The sequence below is a fragment of the Myodes glareolus genome, chromosome 20 (genome assembly GCF_982192425.1).
Source record: "Myodes glareolus chromosome 20, mMyoGla1.1, whole genome shotgun sequence".
Taxonomy (NCBI): Eukaryota; Metazoa; Chordata; class Mammalia; order Rodentia; family Cricetidae; genus Myodes; species Myodes glareolus.
Genome location: NC_142045.1, coordinates 33,310,459 through 33,317,524, shown reverse-complemented (window position 1 = coordinate 33,317,524; position 7,066 = coordinate 33,310,459). Strand labels below are relative to the sequence as shown.

At 47.1% G+C, this 7,066-nt stretch overlaps 1 long non-coding RNA gene across 1 annotated transcript; it reads left to right on the top strand.

Annotated features, from left to right (window-relative positions):
* The first annotated feature begins 360 nt into the window (after positions 1-360).
* On the top strand, positions 361-1,270 carry LOC148118798 (uncharacterized). The gene is made up of 2 exons (XR_015735730.1): positions 361-650; positions 968-1,270. It is a non-coding gene; the product is annotated as an uncharacterized LOC148118798 (long non-coding RNA).
* The last annotated feature ends 5,796 nt before the right edge of the window (positions 1,271-7,066 follow it).

Here is a 7,066-nt window from a genome sequence, read left to right as displayed (position 1 = left end):
GAGTGAGAAATGTCAGAGACCGAAATTCCGAGAATGTTTTGTCAAAGCCTCAGAAATAAAGGCTAGAACCAGGCACAGCCTAAGGGAATCAAGAAGAATGAACAAAAAGGAATAATAAAATTAAATTAAATAAAAGCAGGTGTCTGAGCTTTGATATCCATTGCTACCCTGCTGGACAGCCCCTGCCAGGCCTCTGGTGTTAGGCGAGGCCCCTCCCCTCCTGGCGGGGTGGGTACGTTTGTTTTTCCAGGGTTGCATTCCTTCTGGTTGGCCTCCACTTGGCCTGGATCTGGTTGGATGGGTATTTTCCTGAGTCACGCAGCAACAGGCTTGTGCAGCAATTAACTGTTGACAGGCCCCTTGGCCCAGATTCCGGCTTAACATTGCATTTCGAAGTGAGGGAGAGCTGGCGGATTTCACTGTTTCTTTTTTGTTGGCCAACCTTTCCCGAGGGCTGGGGATAGCACCGGACTTTTTCTTTTTGCCTTAACGCATTCACCCCCCTCCCATACCCCAGAGATGGAGGAAACCACAGTACCCGTTTTCTTTCTTAGGGCAATTGTTAGATGCCATTCACAGACGTCTTCACGGCTACATAGGATGCCTAGCGAAGGGATTCGACTATATGTTCACAGGAGACAAAATGACATGTAAGTCTGAATGACACACGCATTAAGAAGCACTGATTTAGGCTCAGAGGAATGAAGCACAGAAGCTTCGGGACGTTCTCCGGTCATTTTTGTGCCAAAAAATCAAAGAGATTTCTGAGTTCCATAGTTGTTTATTTAACTCTGCCCCCCCCCCCCCAAAAAAAATTGAAGGCGAGACCCTCCACTCTAGATGTATATCCTAGCCAATGGGTGGGAGGATACAGGCAGGTTGAGCTAAGACTTTGTCTACAGCCACACTTGCCTGTGCAGACTCAGGTCTCATCCCCATGCCTGTCTGCTTCTCATGTCTCCACCAGATATCCGGATGTTCCTCCAAAGAAAACCTGGACTCAGCTCTAGCATTTTTCCTGAGTTATATCCCTGAGCTTCCTCTTCTCCTCATCTCTTCCTTCCTGCCACGGTGGAAGCTTCCGTAGAATTCTTTCTTCCTTCTTGGACACCGTTCATGCCCCTTTTGGCATCTATCAACTTGTATCAACCCGACTACCCAGACCTTCCATCTCTGGGTGGTAGTGAACTTGGCACAGTCTAGCAACAATGCCCACTAGGAGTCTCGACTGGGTTTGTTTTATCTGATAATTAAAGAATTAAAAATTGCAGGACGTGGTGGTACACTTATTTAATCCTCAGCACCGAGGAGGCAGAGGCAGGTAGATCTTCGAGTTCAAGGTCAACCTGATCTACAGCGTGACTTCCGGTAAAATTTGGTAGTAGCAGCAGGGAAATCTCACTCACCATAGACAGAATTAGCAGTTAAGGAAGGCATTTATTGTGGGCTGGGGAAACACACATATGCAACACACACACACACACACACACACACACACACACAGAGACAGACAGAGAGAGAGAGAGAGAGAGAGAGAGCACCTGTGAGGACCCAGGGAGCTGAAAAAGAATCCAGTCTCTTGCTGAGACCTGGGGACTTTAAGGCCTCTGAAGAGCCTTCCTCCCCTACTTCAGGGTTGCTGAATTTGAAGACAGGGTGGCTGACTGGTCCATAATTGTTGTGTGACATGTCCTGACCAGGCCTTGAACTTGTTGAACCAGTGCATCAGCAGGCTTTTGTCTCAAATCAGGGAGGAAGAAGCCAGCCATCTTGGACATTTGCTCCTTTTTTACGGAGCCGTGGTCCTTCTCCCTGTCTGCCTACCTACCAGGGCTCTGTCTACTCCTGGTCTCTTGAACTAAAGTAATAAAACAAGCCCTGGAAGCTCAGTGGATCTTGGTTTCTTTACCTGTATGATAGGGATAATTTACAACTGCATGTGAGCCCTGTGTGAGTAACACAGGGCCGTACGTGACTGTTGAGGTGCAGTAAGGGAGCCTGAATGGAGGCCAGAGTCTGCGCATCTATACTGCGCAGGTGACGGAGATGTCTGAGAAGTGTTGGCAGAGAAGTGGCTCTCACCAGGCATGCAGCCCACATTCAGGGCTGGAGAGATGGCTCAGGGGTTAAGAGTGCTCCCTACTCTTGCAGAGGGCCTGAGTTCCGTTCTCTGTGCCTTGTCAGCTGACCCACATCTGCCTGTATCTCTAGCTCCAGGGCATCCAACACCTTCTTCTGGCCTCCATGGGCACCGGCACACACGTCACACACACACACACACACACACACACACACACACACACACACACAGAAATAGAACTAAAATCTTTTAAAAATTCCTTTAAAATAATCAGTTGCTCTGTGAGAATGGATGCCAATGAAGTCAGCCTTCCGTGTGTGTGTATGTGTGTGTGTGTGTGTGTGTGTGTGTGTAGGTGTGTGTGTGTAGGTGTGTGTGTGTAGGTGATCCCGTAATGTGGCCAACATTAAACAGAAAGGCTTTGCAGGGAGCAGGTTTGGCCCGGTAGCTAAACTCTGAGCCTTGGTGTCACCACCTGAAAAGAGGGAATAAAACATGTATTTAGCTTTTTACGGAGATTCCTTGAGAAGATTTTGTGCATGGTTGTCAGTGGGTGAACATTAGTACCTTGTTTTCATGGTTCTGTTATCTATTTAAGAAATACATTTCTTAAAGATACACTTTCTTTTAGGTGTATACATATGTGTGTGTGTGTGTGTGTGTGTGTGTGTGTGCGCGTGCGTGCATGCACATGCGCGTGCAGGTGACTTCAGAGGGAAGTCAGAGATGTCAAATCCCCTAGAGCTGGCATTACAAGTGTTTGTGAGCCACGTGGCCTCAGTGCTGGGAACTGAACTTGGATCCTCTGAAGAGCAGTACATGCTCTTAGCTGCTACAGCATCTCTTCAAGCCCCCTTCCTTTCTTTTAAGACTACGACTCTGTAGCTCAGACAGGCCTCTGACTTGAGTGTATGCATTATGCCTGTACCATGGTACCCAGCAATTTCCTGGGAGCTAGCAGTATGACATCAGGGACTTTGGGTCTATCCTAAACACCTCAGTCCCTGGGCCCCAGGCTTGCCAGTTTCTTGTTGCTCTGAGCCTAGTTGAGTGTAGGTATCAGATTCTGATGATGGCCTACAGTGACCCAGGCAGAGTGCTCGTGACAATCCTGTTTTAATACATGTAATCCAGAATCTTGTTCAGTTTAGACAGTCACACTTAAGACTCACCAGTATACATTAGTTAGAGACAGATTATAACATTAGTTCCACTGGTCATTGTTGTTGCCAATCCACCAATAGGTAGCATGCCAACCACTTTATGAGTCAAACTTTGGTTTAATGTGTGGTAACATGGAAACTAGCCACCCTTTATACACAGGAGTTGTGTGCCATGCGGGTGGTACGGGAGAATTGTCTGTATTCTGTCAATCATGTTTTAAATAAACGCTGATTGGCCAGGCAGGAAGTATAGGTGGGTCAAACCAGACGGGAAGTAGAGGTGGAACAAAGAGAACAGGAGTATTCTGGGATGCAGGAAGCTCCCTCCAAATTCCTGCCCAGATCACCGAAGAAGCAACATGTGAGCTGATAGCTGAAAAAGGTACCGAGCCATATGGCTGACATAGTTCAGAATAATGGGTTAATATAAACTACAAGAGTTAACAAGAAGCCTGAGCTAATGGGCCAATCAGTTTTATAATCTTATAGAGTCCTGTGTGTGATTTTCTTTGGGGTATGCCAGTTGTGGGGTACTGGGTGGGATAGATACCCCAACAAGCCGGCCCTCCATGTTACATGCGGGTATGGGTGTTGAGTAAGGGCACACGTCTGGACATGGATGTGTGCTTGTATGTGCACCTAAGAGCAGGAAGGGACACGTGTGGCCCGAGCTGTGCTTATGTGAGTGTGACTGTGTGGAGGGCTGCAGCGCTGTGGGGTGATAGGAGGGAAGATTTCTCCTGCTCTTCATGGCCTCTGGGTTCTTTCGACTCTCCTAAGCCTTCAACAAACTTAAGATGACTCAGGTTGGGACCCTGTACTACTGTCAAAACCACCTTGAAGCCATTCAAATGCTATTTCCAGTCTTCTGGGGGAACCCGTGTAGCCTTGAAGGCGACGCCTGCCTTCTGGGACCCTCTGTTATGAAATATCAGCCTTGTCAAGGTACAGGACTGGTCTCCCTGTCCCTGCTGGAGGCTGGCAGCCATGGGGTTGTGGCAGCACGTGTCGATGGTGGTACCTGCGGACGACATCATGTTTGCTTCCCTCGTGTTATTTCATCTGCGCATTTGAGGGGCCCTGTAAGGTCGTAATTACCACTTGCTTTGAAAGGGAACAGGTCCAGGGAAATGCAGCCAGCAGCTCCTACCCAGGGGTGTGAGTTTAGGTCCCTACTCACACCTGGCGTTTTTTTCTTTACTGCAGTGGAATGGCCTTTGTTTTCCTACATGTTGCTCTTTTGTCTTTGGACTTTGACATGACACTCTGGTGTTGGGTGACAGGCAGTTTCTGCTAAAGCTTGCTCCAAGGTGACTGGAAGCTCTCGGGCCCCATGTCCAGGGCAGACGGTTCCTCAAAACAGTTAAAATGTCTTCATTCTTTTTAGTTCAGTTTTTCCCACTTAGGATGACAGAGCAAAAATGCCTCCATTTCTGAAAGGCAAGAAAGATATTTTGTACTGTTTACCTTTGTGTTCCTATAGTGAAATGCCAGAGAAAAAACAGTTAAAAGGGAGAGAGGGCATTTTGGCTCGAGGTCTGAGAAGTTTTAGCCATGACTGTTGCTTTGGGCCTGTGGTAGCACAGTACCTCGTGGCAGGAGGATGCTACACAGAAAGCCTGTTGGCCTCTGATGGCTGGGAAGTAAGGGGAGTGAGCAAGGTTTCCATATTGCCTTTAAGGGCACTCTCACAGTGACTTCTTTCTTCCCAATAAGCCCCAACTTTTTTTCCTTTTCTCTTTCTTTCTTTCTTTCTTTCTTTCTTTCTTTCTTTCTTTCTTTCTTTCTCTTTCTTCCTTCCTTCCTTCCTTCCTTCCTTCTTTCTTTTCTTTTCTTTTCTTTTCTTTTCTTTTTTGAGACAGGGTTTCTCTGTGCAGCCTTGGCTACACTGGAACTTACTCTATAAACCGGGCTAGCCTTGAGCTCAGAGATCTACCTGCCTCTGCCTCCTGAGTGCTGGGATTAAAGGCATGTGCCACCACCTCACCTCTTTAAAGATTCGCCCACCACCTCGCAATAGCACAACAGGTTGGAGGACCAGCCTTTAACACATGGGCCCTCGGAGAATGCTTATATAAATGATGGTGTAATCTACCATATTGTGGCTGTTCCTCCAGTTTTTGCAGTATGTAACAACATGGGCATAATTCCTATTTCATTGATCTGAGTTTTTCTTTAAAACTTGCCAAGTTGGTATGGGCTTTTTCAGCTGGCCAGGACTTCCTCAGGATCATGCCCAAACCTGAGGCAAGTAGAGAGCGGCCACAACAACTTTTCAATCAGGAGAGCGACCACACCCACTTTTCTGTCAGGAACTTTTTCTATCATCAATAGGACCACCTCCTGGATTATTTCTGGGCAACTCCAGGATGGAGATGATTTTCCGTCTCTTTCTTCCTCTGCCACACAGCGCGTAGGCAGTTGGGTGAGCTCCGCCACTGTGCCCTGAGCACTCTAGGATGATGGGCAAGCTGTCATCATTTGGAAGCTGTTATTATTTTTGAAGGATAGGGAGAAAGGGGAGAGAATGGGCCATAGGACAGCTGGGGATTGTGCAATGGAGAATGTTTTCGTGAGGAAACATTCTACTTCAATCTAGATATCATTTATTTTCACCAGGTATCAGAATAATGCAGAAATAGCCATGTTTGCTTTGAGACTTGTTTTGCTATGCTGCCCAGGCAGAACCCCACTTAATACCTAGCCCTAAGGAAAACAAAGAGAAGAAGGGGACCGTATTCTAAAGAAATTAATGTGTCCTGCAGAAAAATGTCTTTTCTCCTTCAATCCAGGGAAGATTACAACAAAACTCTAAGACTCAGTAGGTAAAAGGGCTTGTTATGCAAGCTGGGAGACCCAAATTCACTCTCTGTACTTCACAGTAGGAGGAGAAAACCCAGCTTTACATGGGGTTGTGTTGCACGTGTGTGCACATACACAGAGACAAAGACACAGACAGACAGACTGACTGACAGACAGACAGACACACACACACACAAAACCACAGACACACACATACAAATGAGAGAGACCACACAGACAGACATACACACACACACATTCACACAGACATAGACAGACACACATAGAGACACAGATAGACAGACACACACACTTGCACACATGGGGAAGCCAGACTAATTCAAGACTTTCTCCAAGGCCCTAATAGAAAATGACAAAGGGAACTCAGTTCTGTGTCCTTGCTCAGGAGTGGACTTGGCAGTGCCTGACTGACCCAGAGCCGGTGCCCTGGAAGAGTCACGGTTGTGGCTTCTGCGACCCAACTCTTGCCCCTGGGCTGTGATTATCAGTCCTTAGGCAGTGGTGTCTGTGTTCTCACTGCCAACACACTCTAACTCAGCTCTCTGTTGACCTTGGCTGTTATTCCCCCTGAAAATAGTTTATATGATGTTACACTTCTTAATAAATTCTCTTGACAGAAGTCATCAGTTTATGCAAGAACTCCCAGGCCCAGCTATTGCCCTTATCTTTTTTATTTCTCATGCCGGTCCTCCCCCTCAATACCTCACTGTTTGGGACCACTCTTTCTGCTGGTTCAGGTCATATACATATGCACTCGAATTCTGGATCTTCAATTTGCTGCGTGAATTAAGTCACCTCAGGGTTAAATTAACATAGAAAAGTCTCTGTGGGATTAAGGAATGCTTCCTTCACACTGAGACAAGAGATGAGCGAGATCTCAGGGAGATTTTGGGGAGGGTGTTGGGGGCAATAAAGGGACCATCGAGCTAATGAAGCAGAGCAGTAGTAACCGAGGCGCTGAGGCCGGAAGGTGTGTGTGTGTGCGCGCGTGTGCGTGTGC